The sequence below is a fragment of the Etheostoma spectabile genome, chromosome 8 (genome assembly GCF_008692095.1).
Source record: "Etheostoma spectabile isolate EspeVRDwgs_2016 chromosome 8, UIUC_Espe_1.0, whole genome shotgun sequence".
Lineage (NCBI taxonomy): Eukaryota > Metazoa > Chordata > Actinopteri > Perciformes > Percidae > Etheostoma > Etheostoma spectabile.
Genome location: NC_045740.1, coordinates 9,433,187 through 9,457,870, shown reverse-complemented (window position 1 = coordinate 9,457,870; position 24,684 = coordinate 9,433,187). Strand labels below are relative to the sequence as shown.

The following is a 24,684-nucleotide window of genomic DNA, read 5'->3' as shown; positions in this document are numbered from 1 at the left end:
ACAGCACTATGAACTTGTTTGTTGCTGTACACCAAAGGCCACCGAAACAAGCTAACCGGTTTCAGCTCAGGTGAAGTGTAATGTGTAAGTCCATAGTGTTCCTGCATATTAATTCATCGGCGCACCTAGTGCATCTTAAGATAAAACAAGTGCTTGAATTTGATGTATGGTTTAAAGACTAAAGTCAGATTTAGATTTAAATGTATACACCTACAGTGTGTTGGTGTGGGAAGGTATGTCATCTCAGCATACATACTCAATTAGGCCTATCTGTATTCTGATTAATCTCACAAAGGTAATAAACTCTAATAAAATTAAAAATCTAATAAAACTCTTGCCATCAGCATTAAACAGTAGTAGATTACAACAGTTTTTAAACTTAAGCTGGGTTAATATCAAGGATACCATGTAGGAGTGACTACTGATAAACCTATCTATCTATCTATCTATCTATCTATCTATCTATCTATCTATCTATCTATCTATACGAAATCACCTAAAGCAGTGTGGATACAAAAAAATGTGTCGAGTAGGCATACTGCACAGTAACAAATAGTATGTTTTTCGATAGCAATAACATGACCAACACATTTTTACTATCATGTGTGCGGTGTTATAATGTGACTACAAAAACAAGAAAGACAATAAAAACATACAAAAAAAAGTTTATAGTTTGACAACTTGAAAAAGAGTTTATTACTTGCATGCCCAGAAGGCTGCCGTGAGTGAAAGCTACAGAAGAAGAAGAAGAAGAAGAAGAAGAAGAAGAAGAAAGAAGAAGTAGAAGAAGCAGCAGCAGCAGCAGCTCCTGAAAGCGGAGCGTCCACTGAGCGGCGCCGCAGCCCGCAACTTCCATCAGCAGCCAGCCGGCGTTTCCTCCCTGCAACACGCTGCAGGCCAATCCGCTCCCTCACTCCGTGTTGGGTTACAATGACAAGGGCCCTGTCTGAACCACGACTTTTAGAAAGATAATATAACAGGTAGGTGCAAGCCACGGACCGTGTCACTATCGATAGACAAATTAAGCATTGAAAAACAAGACCCTGACCCAGAAATTCTCGCTTTAATCGGGTCACCCTGCTTGTTTTCAGCGCTGAGTGATAATGGCACCTCTCACTGTCCTCAGCATTTGAAGTCCCCTTACCGCAACCTGTAGCTTTTGGGGCAGTGAAAATTGTCCAGCTGGACGCCTTGTATTTTCCCCTATTGGTGCCTTTTGTATGTTTTGAGCCATGTACACCTGCCCGCTGATAGCTTTCCACGTTTTTTTTTGTTTTTTTTTAAAGCTAGTTGAAGGTCAGTTCTCCCTCTAATGAGCTGCTGTGAGGATTTGTATCAGCAGAGCTAAAACTAAGGATGTTGGAAAATGTGTATAGCGCAGTCCTAATTCCCCTGTAACTCTAATGTCAGTTAAATGAAAGTGTAGGATCCATTTAAAAAATCAAGAATGGACTAACTGCCTGTAAGTCACTTTCTTTTGTTTATTGGTGGGTGTTTGTATCAGCAACACTAGTAATGGCTTACCTTTTTAAACACTTAAGTGCAGAATTGACCACATCATTCTTACAATCTTGTTAACTCACACTATGCTGGGAACTAACACTACTGATTAAAGTCAAGTGAAAAGCTGCAGTCAAAGAAGGGTAAATCTCTGTTCTTTATGTTGCACATGGGGAAACTGCTTGAAAAGTCCAAGAAGGTTTGTCGGATGTCGAGTGAAATTCTGAGATGCAGGCTAAAATTTCTCTGAAATAGGCCAAACAGAGAGTCTTTTGCTTTTCCACTGAGAAAGCCCAATGCAAAGTGGGCCTACAGCCAACTGGGATGGATTCTGGGTGGAACCTAAACAGATGGGAAATGGTATAAAGGTGAATACAAGGTCAATCTGAGCTTCAGTGATAAAGCTGTGGGCACTGCTCTTAGCAGTGTTTTAAAAAGTTGACTTAAGAAAACAGATTGTGTGGTCAGAATAAACTCTTAAGACCATATTGGGCCCTTTTTTTTACCCCCCTCCCAACTTCTTTTGTGTAGATTGCCACAGGCGGAAGCAGCAGACACCAAATGGTCAAAAAATTGTTATCATTATGTTTGTCTGGAAATCAGCAGAATGGGGGTGTTGATTTCCAGCGGGTGGGTTTTCTTTGTCCCTTTTTGTTTTTTGCTCTAACCCAGATTTTCATGTTTAACAGGCCCACAGCTGATCCATTTCCCGGTACACAATTGAGACGGAGGAGGTTAAAGCACTCTGAACGCACGGGACCATATTGCAGGTAATTAATATGTCAGCTCAATGATGAACTTCGTCAATACATCTATCACCACACTTACTTGTAACTGGAGTAGCTCGTGGGATGCTGCAGAAAGCGCAGACTGAGAGTACATTTGTCCATTAGTAAACACTTCATAGTGTGTGTTGTGATTGGGGAGGTAGCGGGGCTCCTCTCTGTCCAGTTGCAGTCATTTTCGCCCGTCGCCTCCTCATCGTTGTAAAAACACTTGCTGGGGTTTGGTAGATTAACAGAGAGCCCCCTAATGGAGTAATTACACTGAGCCAAACATCTATTTTTCACCTGTGCTCTGCCATTATTCTCTGTCCCCTATCCACTCCATTGGAAGTCACTTACTCTCCTTACAATGAGTTATCATTGACTGCCATTTAGACGTTCTGGAGCAATTTGTCTTACTGAGGCCACGCGCTGGCCTCATTGCAAAGAACAATCATTCTCCCTCCAATATATAAAACATTCATGGGGAAAAGGAAGAGAAAATGCTCCACAAACAGATAGTAGAGAGTGGCTAATAGATACTTTAAAGGTGACAGATGAGGAAAATAATGTAGGAGATTACTGGAGCACGAACAAGTCTGCACAACCAGTACAAAAGCTTCAGGGACCATACCGCTAGAAAACAAAATCCCTCACAAGACAAATGTGTTAAATGGGTAGTATGGCAGCTATTGGTGGTGGTAATTGTTGTTGAAAACAAACTATAAGTCTCAATTTAAATTTAAAATATATTTGTTTTATTTTGCAATGGTCATTTTCCTATATTTGTCTTTTAATTTATTGTCATATTTAGTAAATGTTTAGCCATTCTAGTGTAATATATAGATCCAATTTGTTTTCTCTTTTTGGTTGGTTCTTTTTTCACTTTATACTTGTTATTGATTGACTTTAATTCCTAGACTTTCCACCCCTGTTTTTTTCAAGCTTTAGATCATGTGTTCCTATGTAGTATGTAAAGAAGAAACCTTTTTTTTTATCTCCTGGCTTGTAGGTCCCTGTCATTTTACCCAGTTACAGTTTGAATTTGCACCAAACTAATGGTGATAATACAGAGAAAATTACATTGAAGTTTGAAGGGATAGAAACTATATGCAAGGCTAGATTTCCCATTTTGTGAAGGCTGATACACAGTTCCTTTATTTTCTTTTGCCATTTAATACCTTCATTTGGCATAGTTGGGTCTTTGTCTGATAGATTATTCAACTATGAATCCATTTAATACAGCTCTTCTGAAGGCAAGCATCATTTGAGACAGTGGCTTGACTGCTGTGCACAGTCCAGCACACATCCCATTCAGTCTCCCCAGACAGGGTTAATCACGTTCGTAACTGAGTGTTTTGTTAGATTAGTCTCTCTCACTGCTTAACACAATGACAAACAACCATTATTCTTTTTCTTGCACTGATAATCGGGACAACTTAAACATTTCTTACTGGCACAAGTGAAACCATTAATCCTCAGTGATACTGCTGATAAGTGGTGACTTTGGAGTAATGGCCCTGTCACCTTTTTTTAAAAAGAGAGCGAACATTTGAACAATTAAAACAAGATGCCCATTATATTTTGTGCATCCCATTCCTTTGTTTCATCAGGAGGGATCCGTCAGTGCTAATAGACTAAATAAAGGAATTAGTTTTTGATGATCATGGATTTTAAGGAAGATTTCCTCCATACGTAAAAATAGTCAATTGAAATACTTACTGGCAAACTTGCTTATGTTGTTGTTATCTTGTTGTGATTCACCAGTCACACTGTATGACTTGCCCTGCACCCTTTGAATACCTTTTTTAATGTGGGCTAGAAACATAATAGCTGTTTAAATATTAGCTAACCACCAGTGCCATGAGGAAATATTCAACAACTTCACATAGTCTAATTGATATTCTTTCAATTTAATCGTCTTCACCATCATATGTGTCTATTTGTCATCATGGCTGTCTTCAGCACTAATCAGTTGTTGATAGCTTGCCAGAGGTGTTACACTATAACTGACAGGATGATAATAAACATACATAATTGAGTTTTTTGATTGATTATGATTTTAGATTACTTTCCCATTTTCCTTGAACGACTTCAGCTATATTGACATTAAGGAAAGAGATTTATTAATCACACTGTACATTTGGTCGGGTTATATTGTAAGCCTTATTGTCAATTTGGTAATAACTTTTAACACTGTTGGATTCACTCTAACTTAATGGATTTATTATTGAAATAAGACAAAAACATGTCTACTTAATTGCTCAAGACCGCTCAAGATGGGAAAATCTGTTGAGTTTGAATCATTTTTTTTTTTCCATGTTGCATCAAGCATACTGACTAAAACAGGACACTCGAGTCAAAGTAGAACTAATTAGCCAATTGAATTGATTCCCAGAGATAATAGATAACATCCAAACAGATGGTGAAGAACAACACCTCATTTAGTCTGGAATTATATAAAATTATTAGTTTAAAATTGAATTTTAAAAGGGTTTATCCAAACATTTAGCTGAAATTTATTGGAAATTGAAACATCTAAATAGGTGTAGGTTAGACTCACATACTTTTGTGTCTTTCTTGTTTTAGAAGAGGCTTTTCTGCTCATACAGTACAACTTAATAAAGAAATAGCAACATATATTTTGATTAGGAATGTTGAGGCTAGTTTTGGTGCCCATCACTGCTGAGGGTCATCTCGCTCAATCAGTAGAATCAGTTTTGAAAAAACTGCCTTAATTGTCCTGGATGTTGGTCATTGGTTGGAACCTTGAGTATTATAATAATGTTTTCATACTTCTCAACTTCCTGCTATACTATTTTTTTTATCCTCATCCTACGTGGCAAAATCACCATTCTTTGGCAGAGACACAGTCCCAGGCACTTGATACTTAGTATTTCTATGGCCGTAGCTCTGTTTTGATCAAAGGGTTTCAGGGGCCTAAGTTTCAAATCCTCCAAAGCCCATTTTGGCTACTCTTTGTTTAGCCCATTGGCATTCTGACCCCATGCTTCTCAGACTTTGAACTCAAAGCTTGGAAAAGCCGTATCGCTTCTTTAAACACATTATCAGTGGGCTAGGTTTTAAGAATATCACTAATCATCTTAAGGTTTTAGTGCAGTGTGGCAGTATCATTAAAGCCTCGGGGCCCATTTACTGGCATGGGCACAGTAAGAAATCTTCTGTGAAATATATGATAACTCAGTGGCAGCAAGTGTTTTGTAGGTTTATGCATTTCATATTAGAGCAGTTTAAATCTACACTGCTGTTGTAATTCACTTTAAAAGTGAAACTCTTTAAATGTACATCATGTTGCAGTACCAGGGTGGGTGCAGTTGTTGTGGAGAATATGGCACTTGAATGAAGTGTGATGTTTTTAATATCAGTTGGGGTGTGGCATGAATGCTTGTAGCATCCTCCATGCCCATGCTCCATCTTAATAAACGATGCCCAGTATTTATTTACTTTCCCTTCACTTATTTAGCTCAGAAGATTTAGCTGACTTTCATGTGTCATGTTAACTTTCTCCCGCACATCAGACAACTTGACTTCAAGTTTAATTTAACCTGTTAATGCTGCAGTTTAATAAATAATGTATGTACTACTGTCAAGATATTGGCATGGACTACATTCATTTTGAAAGGGTGATACAGCTCATGCATATTATACAACTATTATACAAAGTGGAAATATAAAAGGGATCAGATTTCTGGAGAACCTGCTTGGTGCCAAGTGTTATATTAATAATCAATGCTTACAAACATTTTAAACTATGTTGATCAGTCAAGCTGCTTGACTTTTTACTTTTGCATAATAACTTTCAAAATTTGTAGTTTCCTCTTAAACTGAATGAACACAGATGTTTTTGTCTCAGTACTAGTAATGTTGCCATTTTTTCTACAGAAACAACCCATAGTAGTGGTATTAAATATGAAAAAAACACACTAGTACAAATCATGCATAGAAATAGTAAGTTTAAAACTATTTGCAAGCAGTGTTAATTTTGACAGTGTTTTGTTTCATTATTTAAATGGTCATATGTTGTAATGTCCTATTGGTGAGCATGCTCTTTTTCTATACTACATAGTTGTAAATTGCATTGAGAATGCATTGTTTAGTTGCTAAAAAGACGGACCCATTAGGTATATCTCTTAACAGAATGAGCCCGGCCTACTTGAACAATTGACCGTACTGTAACCTCTTTCAGGTGCATCTGCTTCATCTTATTAAACATTATCCACTACTTGCAGTGCAACATCTAATATATGAGTGTACTGATAAATACATTATTCAAACTTAAAGCGTTATAGACGGTTCAAATAAAAATGTCTTGTGAGCACATAGGACTATCTCTCTTGAGAATGTGTGTGCAAATGTAATTGCATGCAAGTCTATTTGTGCCCCTTAGCTCCTCTCCCTCCTCAGCCCCCATGCTTAAGAGTTGGCACCTTGAATCACATTGTCTTCATCTGGAAATATTTCAGCTGCATTTCTACCACTCTAAAGGCTGATGAAGATAAAGGACAAGAAGGTAAAACACACCCTGTTGTGTGAATCCTAGAGAAGGCCTTGAACCCTGCCATTCATCCCTTTCACTTCATCAGCTGAGTCTAATTGCCAGAGAGGACAGGATACCCAGGGCCCAATTGTTCCTTATCCTCTTTGGAGCCTCTGAGGCATGAAAAGCGAAAGGCTTGCTTTTGATCTTTTTTTTGTTAGTTTTTTTTCTTCTTTTTTTCCTGTCATCCCCTACTATCCTTTCCCTCAGAGTGAGACACTCCTTTCACACTGTGCCCCCTCCTTCAACCACGCAAAATAATTATCAAGCTCTGCTTCATCAAATAATGGTAGATATTGGAGGTCATGATGGGGAGGGCCAGAGGTCTGCAGGGGTGGCCTTAGGACGTGGTGGAGCTCCCAACTCATCTTAGAGGCATGCTCCTTAGCTGTGGCTACCTTTTATATACCTTGACCCCGGTTTTCGTTTGTCTGTCCTAATGAGACCCTCTCATGCAGCCTATGCTATGGAAGTCTTTGCAATGGCAGGGTTAGGAGGCCAAAGTACAATGAGACAGGGCTGTGCTCAGACAAGGGCGCATCTGTGCTATCTTATTAAGCCTTGGAAAAGAGCTCATGCGTCTCAACGTCCCATAGGCGCTGAGAGCAGATCTATTGACACCTACTTGTCCTTTGCGGTCAACACCTTTCTGTGAAGAAGCAGGCACACCCAAGTTCTTGTTAAAAGTAATTCTTGGCAGAGTATTTAGCGAGGTAAAGTGCTTAACTCGGTTTGGGTGGCCATTTGGCGTAAGGATAAAGAATGCAGCTTTGTAATGATGAAAAATTCCTTGGAACTAGAGACATGACAAGAGATGTCAAAGATCAGTTCGTCAAAACCAAACAGTACACATAGTTAAAGAATGAAGGGCACCAAAGTCTCTCTTAATGTTTTATTTAAAAAAAAGTTAATATGTTGAAATGCATATTTTAGGTTATTGTTAATAATAATTTTTTCAGAAAGTATTTATAAAATGTTTTTTCTTTTAGCTTTGTTGCCCTTATTTATGGACTTGGCCATTATTCATACCCAGAAATATGCCTGAATTTGGAAGAGTAAAATGCAAATTGAAATCCCTGCTGATTTAAAAGAAGAAATCACTGTGTAAGAAGTAATGAGACCAAAGAGATCCCACCTAACCGTCTATCTAACTTGACAAAAGGGACAGCAGGATATACTATAAGTAGAGCAAAATGACATACAAAAACACAAGTAGGCAAACATAAACCTTTAAGCAATCATGTTAAGCATGTCTAACATCTGAGCACTGTGCGAGAACAAAGCAGGTCTCCTGTCAGCGCATCGATCCACTCCTAAAGGCACACACATTCATAGCTCTCTGATTGCTCCCTGCCTCTAACGCCTCTCTCCCCCGTGCCTCTAACTCTCTCTGCTCCGGCTCCTTTCTGAGAATGTGCTTATCGATCTGGCCGAGTCCGTTGGAGTTAACTCACTGATAAAACCTGACCAAGGGCTTCCAATGGCCTGAAAGAGTTTGGAGAGCTGGGAAGAAGGCAAAGATAATAAGAGAGAAAGAAAGTGGTCGCTAAAGTTGCAAAGCAACGTTTTGTCGTAATATTAAGTTAGTCAAGTTTAAATGTGCAGATATATAATGTGTTATTGTTTGGCCATGGAATTAGTTGTTTTACTGTACTGTATGCTACTTTGCAGGAAGATAATATACTTAAATATGAACCCTTATCTGATTTGAATCATAGTAACCTAGTGCTTTATAGTTCTTTCTTTGACATAAATAAATAAATTACATGTTTTAGGTTGTAGTCCAAACCATATACATCTTGGATGTACTATTTGGAATTGTTAATCATATATATTTATGCAAACTCTACTACCAAAAATTAGCCTTGATCATTCATGTATAATTTTACTTGAATTAGTTTGACATGCACTGTATGTACTATGTAGTGTATGTAATGTAGTGTTTGCAATCAAACTAGTGAAATATTGTGAATAACACGTCCATTGACTTGACTCGATGGGTTAAAATACCAGTTCCGTCTGAATTAGTGAGGATTCTTCTTCATTTTATTCTGCTGTAAGCCATCTGTGATACAATTGAATAGAAATAAGAACAAATAACAGAATTGTCTGTAATAAATAAAAAACAGTAACTGTTGTAATACTATTGCTGTGCAGTGTATTGTAGATATCAAACAATCAATAGTTCCTTATGATTCTTTTCAAGAAAGCATTCACAAAGATATGAAAAATCTGTTTCTTAAAAAAAAAAGTGACTCATGTTTTGTGTCAGAGTGTGTAATTGTGTCTCCTGAGTGTGATTACATTGTATGTCAGTTTGTGTATATTTTTGCAAGTGTGTTGTGCTGTCATGTTTGTAACATTCCATGTGGGAGGGTCTGTTGATAAGTAAGCCATCTGTAGTGTTCTGCCGAACGACATGTTGTAAAGCGAGATTTGAGAGTGTGGAGAGACTTGACTTGACAAATCTTGGCACATAATGAGACAGAAGGGAGTAAAGGCAGAAGTCTGTCCAGAGATAAACAATTAGATTTGTCCCTGAGGTAAAGGCCAGGCAATGCAAGGACTCTCAGACTAACAAAATCAATATGGCTTCCAGTAAGAACACTCAGGGGGTAGAGTGATGAAGAGGTTATCATTCATTTCTCAGATTAGGACACATACACAATGAGGTACAATACTGCTTCAAAAATCAATATGATCACTAACATGAAAGCTGCTTGTCAGTGATGTATACATGTGAAAGTATGCATTAATATTCAGCTATCTGTCAGACAAGATCAGCCTAATGAGACGTGATAACACAGATGAACAGGGACGCTGAACTGAGCCAGTAGAGCCAGTTTTCTTCAGCAGCTAGTTGTGATCTTTTAGGATCTTAAAGGAGACAGCATTTGGGAATGCAATTTTCACACCCTCAGATGAAACCATAATGGAGCATGAGCCATAGTGGAGTGGGCAGTCCCTTTGCGTTGCATCCCCCCCTTAGGTCCTGCCCAGACTTGAAGGTCTAATCTAACATCTCACCACTGTTCCCAGCAGGCCTCGCAAGGGTAGCACTGCCAGGGCAAGGAGGGTTGGACTGTTGGGCGGCGTCCTGTGTTGTGCTTGCGCCTGATTTAGAGAAGACAACAAAAAGAGAGGGTGAATGGTTTTTGGGTGGGAGTGTGGGGGGGGGGGCTATCACAACTTGTGTGTAACTGCTGTTAGACAGGGAAGGCTCCTCAGAGACACTGAGTCGCTGACCTTAAAGGTGTGAGCCTGAGTTGTGGCCAGCCTCTCGGCTCATCTCCATGGAGACAGGGTACGTGGCACCCCAGTGGGCTTGTCTCTGCTGTGGCCTGGAGCAGCACGAGCACTTGGGGATGTGGCCCTGCCATCACCTGGGCTCCAGGGGACCAGGAGCCACTGCTCCAGTGACCTTCAACAACCTGCCAGTCTGTCATCTTGGTTTGGGGAATAACAAGAAAAAAATCAGCTAGGAATTTGTGTAGATATATTGTTTACTGGGCCATTGTATCTTTGGAAGAGGCTTATTGTTCCAGTGGGAATTAAAAATTGAGAAGCAGACTTTTTACAACACTAACTCACTTAATATTCCAAACTTTTCTTTTGCCTATATTACCCTTTCATGTCAAGACAATATGGGGGATTTTAGACTATACTGCACTTGGATATCCTCTGAATGGTTAGACAATTAGAAACATTTGGCTGATGAAGGTAAAGGGGTAAAAGTAAATGAACATAAATAGATTGCAATATTATCTGATTCTTGTACTTAAGACTCATTCTTTCCTCAGCAATTGATAACATAATGGCATCACTGTTTGAACATGCCCTGACTCACCAATTTGGTCTACAGCATTTTTATTTGAAAAAAAAAAAAGTGTTTAATTCAAAACTGCTGCACCTGTTCAGACAGTACAGACAATAAGACAATATAGCTCCCCATCCCAAAATGCTAAAACAATATTAGGGCAACACGGTACCATGTCAAATGTGAAAAATAAATTAGTGTTTCCTGGGCTGCAACTAGTGATTATTTCAATCAATCTTTGATCTTTAAAATGTCAAAACAGTGAAAAAGCTTAATTTTACTAATTTAGGTTTTTTTATTTTAGGTTTTCTTGTTTTGATCGACCAACAGTCCTGGTAATATTCCATCGAATAGTTACTGACACATTTTCTGTCTAGCATCTAATTGACTAATGGTTACAGCTAAAGTGGACACCAAATGTTAAAAATGTTAATGTTTAAATCAACATCATTTAGAATTAATGCATTGTTGTGCATTGTATATCTGATTGTACTGTAAATCATAGGTTTGAAAAAGAAAAAAAAATGTTGGCTCATAAAATAACACAAAATTAAGAAGTGTGCTGTTTCAGTGGTGTGGACACTACAGAAGTAAGAAAATCAACATTAGATACTTAATCAGGAACATGAGAGTTATTCATGTATAATGCCATAGACTATTGTTGGTATCACTGTGATAAATTATTGCCAAATGGGATCTAAAATCTTCTGCATTAAAGTGTAAAGCAGCGCCATCCAAACCATTCCCTGGAGACACTTGTGTTGCATTATCTGACAAACCAATACAGGAGGTTCTGTGGAAAAATCTGTGCTTTCTTCCTTTCAGCCAAAAAGAGAGGGTTTTGAATGGAGTGGTGATTTTTTATGCAGAGCTGAGATGCGACACCTTCCAGACGGTGAGAGATGGCGAGCCCTAATAATACAGAGCTGTACAATGGTTCTGACAGGCGAGCAATAAAGCAATCAGGGTCCCAGGCATTCCAAATCTCTTTACCACCCACCCTCTAACAGACTGAGAGATGGGCTGCTGACCTGTGAGCTGTCAATCATGGGGGATACCTGCTGGAGCCTGATCAGGGAGAGCTGAGGGCAGCAGTCCATCAGATCTGTTTTCACACTCCAGACACTAACATTGCAAGCATAACCACAGACACAAAAAGCCCCACCGCCTCACTCTTAATTAGGAGATGTGGGTGCGTTGTTTGGGAGGGGGTCGGACTTGTTTGGTTTAAATGGGTATAAGAGTGTCTAAGATATAGGGGGATAGTAAGTGGAATCCCAGTGAGACCGAGAATAACCTTTTCCCTTGATTTAGGAATCAGGCATTGATTTGTCACGCTGTTTTGTACAAGCAAGAGCTCTTTCAGCTTTGCTTCTCAGTGTGTGTATGTGTGATACGTGTGTGTGATGGGTTGAGAGAGTGGGGGTGGGGGGGTGGGGGGTAAGGCTTGTTCATTAGCTGTCTGTATCCCATTCCAGCTAATAGATCACCATAATACTGTGGTTAGTTAATGGCTTTCTGGTGTTTCCTCTAGAGTCTTCCTGTCTGAGGGCTGACTGCTAAAACTCTTCCACTGTTTTCTCCTCCTTTTTCCAAGTGGGGAGTCTTGTGTTCTTCTGCCTAACTCAGACAATTGGCTTCAGCCAGTGGCCAAGGCTGTGAGCAGTCAGGCCACATGGACTCACATTAAAGAACTAAAAGTAACATCACAAAAAGCACGCTGATCTGACATTCTGTCTCACTGGTGACTGGAATCCTCCTGGTTCTCCACAATTAAAATGCCTAGTCTGTGACAGATTCTCTCAATGAAGAGAAATATCTTTGTGTTTTGTCCTATTTTAGACATATTTCATAAAATGTGACATTGAATGTTTACATAAATACACAATACATTAAGGTGAACATAAATAGAGACTGGGATATTTAGTAGATCATTAAATTCTTTGTCTTCTCTAAGATAGATAGAAGATATCAAACAAATGCAATGAAAATGACTTTACATGAAACACAGTAGACTATATTACAAAATGGTCTGTAAAATCGTCATTAGATGAGAAATCATGATGTGGTCCAGAGAAGATATCTCAACATTTACTGGCGAGATTGCCATGCAGTTTAGTATGGATTCTCCTAAATCAGTAAATACCATCGCAATCAGATTTTGTTTTTGTAATTTTTGGACAATTGTGGGCTCCCAGGAGGAACTTTTTCCATCTTGGACACTCTGTGAGCCTTCATCTAGCGCGCTCTCTCTCTCTCTCTCTCTCTCTCTTCCTGTCTGAGGGCTCGCTCTCTCTCTCTCTCTCTCTCACTCTCACTCTCACTCTCTCTCTGTGTGTGTCTATCTATCAGACTGAACTCTGGTTAAACTTTAAAACTAGGCAGCACTGATGGAACATTAACCAAGATTATGTTACTACATTGTGTTCTTACTCCCCTTAAAATGGTTTCAGAGAGATATTTTACTGCAATCTGTTGCTAAAATAAGAGAGTTTGTGAGCAGGGTGGTATGTAGTTTCCTGTATCCTGGAGGCTGAAAAAAGCATCAGCGCTGATCAAGTATCAAATACATAAACCAAGATGTTTTACAGTATTGCCTATTTCATACTTAAATTACTTACTTTTAAACTGTAAGACAAGTTTGTTGGCCACCATATTGATTCCGTTACATTTTCGTATTCTGTCACCCACTAGCAATAGTGTTCATTGGTGTGGCACAACTCATTCTGATAGCTGTAGGTTTTCTACCTTTTGGCGAAAGGGGATACCACAGCCCCTTTTTCTGTTTTCTCTGGCAGTGTAGCACCAATTAATTAATTAAAACTACACCAAAACTATTTAAATGCCTGCTAGTCCTTGTTGAGCTAAAACAAGTCTAAATATCTTCTATAAATTGTTGCTGGGGAAAACCAAACTTCAAACACAAATTAGTTACTTAAAATGTGTGTCCAGCTAGTAAATATCAAGTTTCAACTCTGTGCTTGATAAGCAGCATTGCTTGAGCTGTTCCACATACACAGTAAATGATTACTAATGCATCCCTCGCTAGCTGTGACTTATTGAGCAGTTTGCCTCAAACATTTCAAAATAGAAAAAACTTTTTTCTCGACGTTGCATATTGATATGTGTAAACCTTATCATTCAGTTAATGTCATGTGATGGAATCTCATTTTGTGATCAATCAGTTCCTAACTGAGGGTCTAAACAACAACCTCATTCATTAAATGGTCACAATGTGTGAAATATTGCAACTTCCATCTCACTGCTTGTACTACTGTCGGCTGTAAAATAAATTATTAAATCTGATTGCATCATGACATTTAGTTTCAGTCATGAGTTAGTTTTTCTAATATGGGACACTGAGTTCACTGTTGCTAGGCAACTGAACAAATAAGGATGTCGGCATTTCTTTTTTAAACGTGATTTTTCTTTTGTTTTCTGTATTTCAGCATAATGCTTTGTAATGACAAAACAACAAAAATAATTAACTTCCATCGACTCAGACATTGTTAAATGTGTTTAGTGTACATCATTACTCATGGAATAACAAAAATGTATCTTCAAAGTTATATTACAACAGCGGTCAGCTTGCTCAGTTAGTTGGCAACAAGATTCAGGCCAAAGCGTCAACAACTGAACTGGAGAGGGCAAAGCCTGACTTATTCTCAAATGCGTATTAGTCTGGAACTTAAGGGACGTTATCAACGGTACAGACCAAAATGTCTCTGCATGCATTGAATAAACTTACAACCAATCAGAGCAACAAAATGTAGAAGGAGCTTGCTACATTCACGAGACCTTGGGATGTTGATGTACGTTACTCAGCAACAAGTGAAAATAGGGTAAAGGTAACGTGACTAAAGTTAAAATGAATTAAACCTTTAGGTGAGGAACGAGAAGTGAATTACCTGTATGTGTGAAAACAGCTTTATCTCACACATCCGTTTTGTTGTTTGAGTCAAAACTAAATAAAGTTAAAGCTTGTTTTGAACAATTTCTTTGTCATTTGCAGATTGATTTCAGTTTGGGTGGGGGGGAAATCCATTTAAATCAAAAATTAGATTTTTTTTTTTTTGGCTAAGCAACGCATTCAAGTGGTATGGTAAGTGGGATGGTACATGGTCCATTTTGAAGCAGTAAAAACATGGCGGCAGGGTCACAAACTTTCTCAATTTACAACTAAACAAAACATATATATATATATATATACATACATACATACATACATACATACATACATACATACAGTAATGGAATCTTGATTGATATTTGATCAGCACCGCCCAGTTTGAGGGTTTGATCTGGGTTTCCTGAACCTGCTGAGTTGTGCTGGACAGAGAATGCCCGTTACGTTCTGTAACTGCGTTCAAGTAGGTATATGAAAATGTACTTGTGGTAGTGGATGGCTGGGTTTAGTAAAGGTTTAACTATTTATTTAAAGCATTAGCTTGTTTCCATCCACATGTTTTTATGCAAATTGAGTGGTCTCAAATTAAAAATTCCTTATGTAAACAGTAAAATTCGATTGAATATTAATTCAAAGTTTATAAATTTGGTCTAATCTGATTTTTTTTATTTTACTTTTTTTTTAATCTTGATTGGCTTATGCCATAAATGCTGATGGAAATGCTATTTGCCAAATAATAATTAATTGTGATTTAAGTTTTAGATCTTTTTATGGTTAAACAGACCTACCTGTACAGGTCAGAAGTGGTGAAGCCCGCACGCCCAATTAGCACTACCGGTAGTGCTGACGCAAATGTCACTTATCATGCAACGATCGTCTATCACAGCCTGTAGTAATACGATTGATAGCCAGTCCTTTCTATTGACAAAATTCCTGCAGCCTTCAGCAGGGGTCTAATCTAATCCCGTCTATTGCATCATACACCTGTAGCACAAAGTACGCTCTAAAGTTAGGAAGCAAGCGCATATAGGCCTATACTTTCTCATCATCCTTGTTCGTATGGGATTGCACATGGCGTAAACACACGGTGGTCTTGCTGACCCAAACGTTTTGCCTACCACTCTGTACTCTGCACATGTAGCCAGTTTGTAGAGCGCAATGGCGATACGCTTTGCGGTTGGAACTGGAGGGCCATGGCTTATCTGGGTCAAGAGACGGACCAATGAAATGACATAACAGGTCAAATTTCAAAATGCTTCAACCGAAGGGTTTCCATGAAGTGTCTCTAAACCACAATCTTCCAGAACGGTTTGGAGAGCTCTCGTACCCACACCACGGGCTGCCTTCGTTGTCGTTGGGCATTTACGTACATCTGCATCTGCATCATAGCAATGTGGTGATAGCGTCGTTGTTTTCTTATTATTACATATGTTGAGATCAGCTGGCACATTAGCACTATAGCACATTAGCATTATTAACCTCTGCATTTATTACTCATATGTGGGTAGATGGCACAATCTATTTTGTCTAGCAAAACTTTGTTTGCAAATGTTTTGCGATTAAGTGCAAAAATGAATGGAAACACCATAAAATGTGTAAAATCAATTTGATATACCAATTTGACAATAAAACAGCATGTGACATCATTATGGACAGGTCTTTATTTGCTTTTAAGTCATTGGATGGAAACACACTTTCATCGGTTTTATTTTTACTGAACTTCAGATAATTCAATTGACAAGTGGATGGAAACATTAACAGATAACTTAGAAAGAAATAACTAAATTATCTACAACTAAACAAATTAAAAGATAATACAGATACACTGTAATGGGTACAATCACATAGAAGAAGAAGAATGACAACAGACTTGGTTAGTAGCGATTAGCTCCGGTAGCTCCAGTTAGTTCATTATAAAGATCAGCTCGAGCGGAGGAGACTGCCGCGGGAGGGTGAACAACCAGGCTGATAGATGACGTTTTTGACAGCGGTGTGGCCTTGGTGGTTTTATGGTTTATCAGTACAGTTAATCCCACGGGATGCCACAACACTAAATGCAACGTGCTACTACCAGCCTCTGAGCCGGATGTAAATCGTTGTCACGCACGTGTGAATTCAAGGGGGAGTGGCTGGATACCTGGGCGGGTCTCAATCTACCTGGGCAGGGCGCCCAGGTACAATGGGAAACACTGATGTCTGATGCAAAGTTTTGTTAAGTTGGTAGTAAAACACCTATGCTTGATTGAGAAACACACCAAATACCAACATTTCATCTATAACTCAAACTATCCAAATTATGTGAGTATTTGTTAAATCTAAATAATTTGCTTATTATTACTGTGTTGTGATAACAATGTATTTTTAAGCAATGCATTCTTTCAGATATTCCATTGGGTTTTAGTATTTGTTTATTTAACTTAAAAAATTGGAGAATGAACCCATAAAGGAACTCTTAATACTACAGTTAATTTGAAAAATTCCAAAGCATCAGCATTTGAGATGCATAGTTTTCAATTGGCAGTGACAGTATGTTTTACATTTACTAGGGAAGCTATGCTTGTTGTTGGAAAGGGTTATTCTTTGAGGCACTGCTTTGGAAGATGATTTGTTTTTTGAGTTTACGTGTTTAAACATTTGCTAAGAACTTTAACAGTTTGAGACTTTCTTCCAAGTATGTGTTTGGGGAGGTGAATCTCGCTGACTGGTTTTATTGATAACCCTGAAATCTTGAAATCCGGCCCCGCTTTTTGCAAGCTTATGGGATAGCTGTCTTATGTGTGGAAAGGTAAACGTTCAATGATAGAAGATGAAAGGAGTACATTTCAGGGAGGATTTTAACCTCAACCATATTTGACATGAGTGATGAGTTTTGCAGAAGTCTTTACTTAAACTGTCCCTCAGTGATGCTGTGTAGATCCCCCCTGCATATGGGAAACTAACTCACTTCAGGGGCCAGCAGCCTGAAGTCTCCAGGCCAAAGAAAGGCTTGTTTTGTTCCTTCCAGATCTCTGATGTCATCCTTTACTAAGAACATGTAGGTGATCTATTGCAGCTGGATGAGCGGTCCATATGCATTTTACATTGCCCTTAGTTATTTTTGGGTCAGAGAGAAGCAGGGTTTACTGGACCATTCACAATCTGACATCACACTGAAGTCTGATTGAGACCGGATTTTTCTTCCCATGCTCCTGACCACAGACAGCATATGCCCAAAACACATCATGTCATTTTTATATCACGTTGTATAACTAAACTTAGATGTCTGTATTTAATGTTATAACCTGATGTCAAAAGCTTTGGTTTGGTTTGCTGCCAATGTAAATGGTTAATTACATGCATGTATTGGTCCCTACTTTTATGGCTAAGTCATTCAGATTTTCCTAGTTTATGCACACACTGTAGTTCACAACAGTAACTTTGCTAGACATCTACAGGCTAAAATGTGTTGGGGTATTTACAGTAATGTAATGAGCTGTAACTTTGACTGAAGCATTAAGTCAGATGTGAACAGGATTTCTCATATTTCAATTGGGAGCCATGGTGACCCCTGTGGAATCATACTGCGTTCCAATATTATTAATGTTCAGAAATAAGTATTGTGTGAGAGTGGAAAGAAAGTGTCATGCACATACTGGCTGCCATCTTGGTTAGGTCTGCGTGGATATTTTGTTCATTTTCCCATTTCTCAAGTTCAACATGAACACAAAGAAAAACAAACAAACCTAAAAGAACAGGAGGTTGTAATGGCTGAAAAAAGCAACTGCTGAGGCGTTGCTGGACCTTCAGACCTTTGTGACCAATGGCGTGTCATCCCTCACTTTGTCATGTTTAACTAAAACCAATCCCCATTTAAAGCAGCATCCATCAGTGTTAGTTGAGAACAATGACAGATTGCCTTTCTGTAGCACTCAAAGCATCTGGATCCTTTCTCTACTCCCCCTCTTTTATTTATGGTAAACAGCCTGAATAACAGCTGGGCAATGGGAATTTACAAGTTAATCAATTGTTTGTTAGGAGCCACAGCAATGCCCCATACCCAACCATCTGCGAGTTAATGTTCATTTACCATGCTAATTTTCCCATAGGCAACAGCATATCTATTGATTTCTTCTTGAGAGATTTATCCACACTTAGTATTATTAATACATAAAATGGCACCTATGTTGAAGATGTGGGAGTGTTCAATTTAGTGTGTTAGGAATAAAATGTTCAGCCTGCTGTGTAGACAACTGAAAAAGGAATTTAGCTGGTGTTGATGAACTGGCCAAAACAACTATAAGAGCAGTAACGCTGTTGTCCCATGCACATTTTTTTCTTCCAGGTGGATGTCCGGGAAGTCACATTAAGTTTCACGCACTGTTGATGCACCTTGTAAGCACTGTTTAACTTGGACACTGTGTTTCCTGTTAAAGTGAAGTTGCCTTTGACTCTCCTCCCAGGTGTTTGTGCCTGTGGCAGGGTCTTGGTCTTTTGTTCTCTCCTGCGCCCTCATCTGCACCACAAGATGACCTCAGACAGGTCCTTCACAAGTATCCCTCAACACACAGTCGGCAGTCAATGGCTCTCTTGTACAATGTCAGCACATACGCAAATTCAATCATCAGAAAAAGCTGGAAAATATTGTTTTTATTTGTATTTGACACATTTTTAAATATTGTTTTAAAAGAGCAGATATTTTTTTTTAATGTTTTTTTCCTAAATCTAACAAAATAGGCATAAAAAAAGAATACAAACATTAGAAAAAACCCAAGCATCTACCTCCAATCACTAGTGACTCACCTACCCTGGAATAAGCAACATTATTTAATGAGATGGCAAATATTGGTAATACTTATTGTTAATCTTACAATGAAATGTTTAGAAAACCCATAACTACACAATAGAACAGCAAAATCTTTAAAAACATGCAGATATTGGGAAAAATCTTTCTATTAAATCTACTTTATTTGGCCATGCTATCTTGGCAGCCTTGAACTAGTGTTAGGATAGGGCACCATTTACAACTGTGCTGTGAGCACTGGTATTCACCTTTTCCTATTTCCCGGCTGCAGCACAGAAACCACACGCTACTTTATTTATAATCCAACCAACCTCAGTGTGTAACTCTTGCCCCATACTCTTGCTCGCATCACACAGTGAGGTCACTTCCCTCTGCACCTCAACCACTGCTCTTGCATTCCAACATGGCTCTAGGACAGCAGCCCAGCAAAGCTCTATACTCCTCAAATCACAAAGAGATCAGAGCTGAGCTGGATGTGAGCCAGGATCCAGGCCCTCACAGCCCAGGCAGCTGGGGGCAGCCTATAATAAGTGGGAGACAATGAGAACTAGCACACATCCCACGCTTTGCATGTGATGTCGATTCAGAATTGAAATGAAATGGTTTTAATAGGTTTTTGTAGACTACACAAATTATGAAAAGATATAGCCACTGGTGGGGTTAGGTTATATACACATTAAGGGTAGATGTTTAACCTAAGTAAGAGAATATGTATTATTCAGTTCACTATAGTCAGTTTTGAAAGTGCAAAGCTGTAAAGGATGAAGGTTAATACAAACCACATGAAGGTATAAAAAGAGGTCTTCTAGAGCTTTTGATTTTGCTGAAACTTTGAAAAGTGCTGAACTATTCTTTTCTTATGAATTCCTAGGCCAGCGTACTTTTTTATGTGTTGCCTACACTTTTTAAAATCCAAAGTTAATTGCCCCGGACTGTAAAAACTGGGCAACTGAACAGTTTTTCCAACAGTCATCAAAACATGTATGTATAATGTTTTTTCTTTACATGGGGAAAACTAGACATATTAAAGGCATTCTGTTTTAATGAATAATAATGAAGAGTCCACTGTGATGTAGACGGCTGTGGTGCTTTAATGGTCCCTTGTAGCCTCTTAAGTCTCTGGTGATAAATCTCACACAGGCTCACTCGTATAACTAAAACCCAAACCTCATTCAACTTCACATCCATCAGTGTTTGGCTGAAAGCGATGACAAAGCACTTTCAATTACACCAGTAACTGACTCTGGAAACAGTTCATAGCAGGGTCCAGGCTCGAAGACTAGGGGAAACACACAAGGGGGAGGGCAGAATGGCTGGTGGGGCATCCGTTTGACTCGCTCCCAAATAATAAAAAGGGTGGTGTGACTGTGGGACACAAGGGATGCCGCCAGCGTCGCGAACCCAAGGACAATTCACCTATTTTGTGTGCTGTCACCCCTGTAGTCTGATTTATGGTTTGGACATCCTTCCTATGACCCATTCGTCCATCAACTCAGCACTATAAGGATACTCTGGTGATCAGAGGCTGAAGTATCAAAGCATCCTCAGTCAGGGCCCTTGTCTAGTACCAGAGGGGCTTGTGTTGCTGAATGGGGAGTGATGCAGTTGGGAGGGAGAGTGTTGCAGCAGTAGAGGAGTGCCATTCTTAACCCTGCACACCAGAGCTTTTTGAGAATCCATCAACTGTAAATGCTTCATTCTATAATGTTGGTGTTTTCTTTTCCATTTTTCATCCCAATTTGTAATTATATTATGTGGAGTGTGTGCTCTCTAAAAGTTAACATGGCAGTGTTTAATTGGAGTGATTTTACACATAATTGCATGATCCTCTCTACCACTTTTGGCTTCCACTTTATTTGAATAAGCGGGCTAATTTCGGAATCCATCCTCAAAATTAATCAGTAAGGCATATGTAATATTGAAGTTCAAAAATGAAATAATTGAGAAAATGTAAATGTGCTTTGAATAATAGGAGCCTTAATCATCAACAAAAACCGCAAAACGACGGTACCAGTCAGGGAAACATCTAATGCAACAGTAGATAAAGGATGATCAGTTTCCTCTCTTTGAAAATGCCTTTATTACATAAATAAAAACAGAGTCTGATCCTCCAGAGTGCCTGATCTTTAAAGCATCTCTGACTCCAACCCCCCTGATGAAAGGCCCACACTAACATCAGGAGTCCAGAGCCTTTACTCTCTAACTTCAGGCAATTATGACACAGAGGAGATCTTTGCCTTCTGCACTCAAAAAAAAAGAAAAAAGGCTTCCCTTTTTCCAAGCTTAGTTGTAAAAATAATCTTGCTCTTCTCAATTGCAGTCACCCCGTGCCCCTTGCAATAGCAGCAAGGATGTATCGGAACAAGCCATGGGGCAAAACAAATCACTTGTGATTTACAGAATTATAAAGATTTTAATAGCTGCAATGTTTCTCTCTCAGATTGGTCTTTATTTCCAGGAGTCAAAGTTTCCTGGGTGCCTTAGGCTTTTTAAAAGCAGTAATTGGCCAACAGAGAGACTTAGGATCTCCCTGAGTGATTGAGTGTATTTGTTGCTGTGAACTTGAGGGTATCACTCTAAAGATCACAGGTCCAGGTTGTGAGAGCCTGCAACTTATCAAGCACAATTCAGTTTGCAGCAGTCAGACTACTCTTCCATACAGTTTTGTTTAAAGTTTTTCTGTGGATCTTGATGTTTTTTTTTTTTTGTTTTTTTTGCTGATTAGTTATGTTTCCAAATAATCAGCATAAACTAAAGGGCTCTGGTTTGTGAACTCAAGACAGCCTTGAATTAATGCAGAATAATTGTTACGATGAAGAGCATGACCGTTCTTCTGGCATGTAAGAAAATGGTAAACAAAGTACATCTTTGAGAAATGACAATGAAGTGAAGTGTAATTGAAATACTCTTTGTTTTCACCCGGTAATGAATTAGCTCTCAACCCTTTACCATAAATAAACATTACATCCAGTTTAATTTATAACCGTGCAGAGGTAGCAAACACCAAAAATCAATTAAAGCTTAGCAGGACTGCGTACCAGGAGAACACCACTGTGCCTCACAATGAATAACAAGGCAACCAGAATGACAACAAACATAATAGTTAGAATTGTAATAACATGCACTCACTGCTTAACAACTCTTACTTCTTCTCATGACTGAAACTAAATAGCTATCTCTTAATTAAGCAACCTTCCTGCACCTCTCACCTGTAAACAGTTCAGGAGTTCACAATACAAACTATCTACATTATGCTGACAATTTATGAAATATATCAAAATTGATTAACTGACTTGTTTTTCTCATTGTGCAGACGAGTTATATACAGATTGCTTTTGCTTGTTGTACTAATTAATGGGACATCTATATTTATTTTGCACTCTTCAGCTATACCAGTACATTTTTACAAAACAACCCCAAAATGTTTAAATCATGTGCTTTCTAAATGTTAGAAAAACAAGCTTGGCAGTAGCTAAGCTATATTAAGGAAATCCACCAGGGAGGCATAATCGAGTTTGACTCTCTACCGGTGGTCTCCTTGTTAGTGTTGTGAGTGTCAGAACTGACAGTGCAGGTAGCTCAAATGCCACTTAAGGTTTTAGCTTCAGTGGCTTTTGGAAAGAAATGACCGTGACCTGTGTAGCTTGAGCCCACATCCCACACCCTTTTCAGCCTGACAGCTGCTCAATGGCAAGTGTCTGCCAGCATGCCGAGGGGAACGCTGCCAAGCAGCCGGAGATAGAGATGATTACCACATCCCTCTCTCCCTCTCAGCTTGCTCACTGAAAACTGATACCTACTAACAAACTGCTGTCAACATGTTAGCGAGGCAGAGAGAGTGAGAGCAGTATGTGCTGAGAGAGAAAAAGAGATGTGTGGGAGAGTCAAAGTGAGGAGTCCAAACAAGTTAAGATTAATGACATCGAAAGAAGTTTTTGTTCTGCTGTCTTCAGAGCTAACACTATAATGGCAGACTTGAAGAATGCAATCAACGCTATGAGGAAAGGCCCGTTAGGCAGGCACTCGAGGACAGAGTGACGATCAGATGACGAATGTCAGACAACGTAGTCACAAGGTCACTAGTTTTAAGCCTACTGTAGCTCATCATGCAAAATGATATGTGTCCATGTGCAGTCATCAATACAACTGAGAGAAATCATTTCTTGTGTGGAAGTTTTACTTGTTTTGCTGTCGCAAATATTTGTGCTTAGTGAATGCTACATTGCCAAGAGAAAGTTTTGACGGTGTTTTGCAGATATGCAAATCGCTTCAGACCTTTACTCCAGCCACTTAAAAACTTTGGTTTTCCTGCTGAGAAAAGAATGAATGCAGAGTTATAAATGTCATTGTTTTTTACTAAAACCCCCACAGCGCCACTTTAAAGTAGAAAAAAGGAAAAATCACAGCTGACATATATTTTTCTAATTGTTGCAGAGGGAGGATGGGAAGCAGCATGAAGTAGCATGAAGTAGCTTGAATTATCGGTAATTAGAATATTGCTGTGCTTAATTACAAAAGATTTTGATTGTCTGATTTTCAGCAGAAGGACTATTTTAGCTACTGTCTTAATACACATTTGTTTTTGAAGATTGGGAATGACAATTATGATAATGTGCTTCTCAGCGTGAAATATTTTTGTCAAAGACAGGAAAACAGGACATGTTAAGTAGACATAATGCATTTGCAGATTCTTTGGAAAATGCTAAATAAAGACATTGTAACAATCATTTTGTATTTTTTGTAATTTGAAATTAAAGGTATTTCATCCTAAGATTATTTAATTGCAATAATCCTTTTATTGGAAAATGTGACAGGATACACATGAGGATTTTAAAATATACATATTTAAAATGTCTGATCTAAATCAGCCAATGTTCAGTTCTTTATTAATCACCCCACCAGAATGTGGGTTAAAAATACTCCCAGTCAGGTATTCTTTTGCCTAGCTTGAGGTTATAGCTAAGGTAAAAGTTTATTGCTAATGCCAAAAGATTACTTTAAAAAAAAAAAAGTTAAACTTTTTTCAGAGCATCATGTGGATCAGCCTCATTCTAGAATTGGGCTCTGCAGAGGTCAGTGAGTTACTTCTCATTTGTTTCTTTCAGTCATGAAATGTCACAAAATTAAAAATGGAACTTTGTTGATCAACAAGATAAGTATTTCTCTAAAAATCAATTTTCGAGAAGAGACAATGGAAACAAATCTAAGTGCTAGTTTGAACCAACCCCACAAGGCTTCCAGGGAAACCACCAAGCCTAAGAAGCACTTTATTAGCCAGCAGGGGGGGGGTCAGGAGGACCAGCCCTATCATTGATTGAGGTTGGAGGATGCATCCACAGCTGCACTTTCTCTAAATTT

The 24,684-nt window shown here is 38.7% G+C and overlaps 2 long non-coding RNA genes across 5 annotated transcripts in view; one reads left to right on the top strand and one right to left on the bottom strand.

The window, feature by feature from the left end:
- The first annotated feature begins 800 nt into the window (after positions 1 to 800).
- The window catches only part of LOC116694475 (uncharacterized), a 97,551-nt gene continuing 73,667 nt past the window's right edge, over positions 801 to 24,684 (top strand). For 2 of the 4 annotated variants that reach the window (XR_004333179.1, XR_004333177.1), the window contains exons 1-3: positions 801 to 980; positions 2,190 to 2,270; positions 18,986 to 19,064. This is a non-coding gene — a long non-coding RNA (uncharacterized LOC116694475). Of the gene's footprint in view, positions 981 to 2,189; positions 2,271 to 11,508; positions 11,535 to 18,985; positions 19,065 to 19,682; positions 20,320 to 24,684 lie in introns of those variants that run through there. The other 2 variants (XR_004333178.1, XR_004333180.1) reach the window with 2 other exon arrangements.
- Positions 14,427 to 24,423, bottom strand: LOC116694476 (uncharacterized). The gene is made up of 3 exons (XR_004333181.1): positions 24,412 to 24,423; positions 19,413 to 19,418; positions 14,427 to 14,603 (listed from the first exon to the last, which is right to left on the bottom strand). It is a non-coding gene; the product is annotated as an uncharacterized LOC116694476 (long non-coding RNA).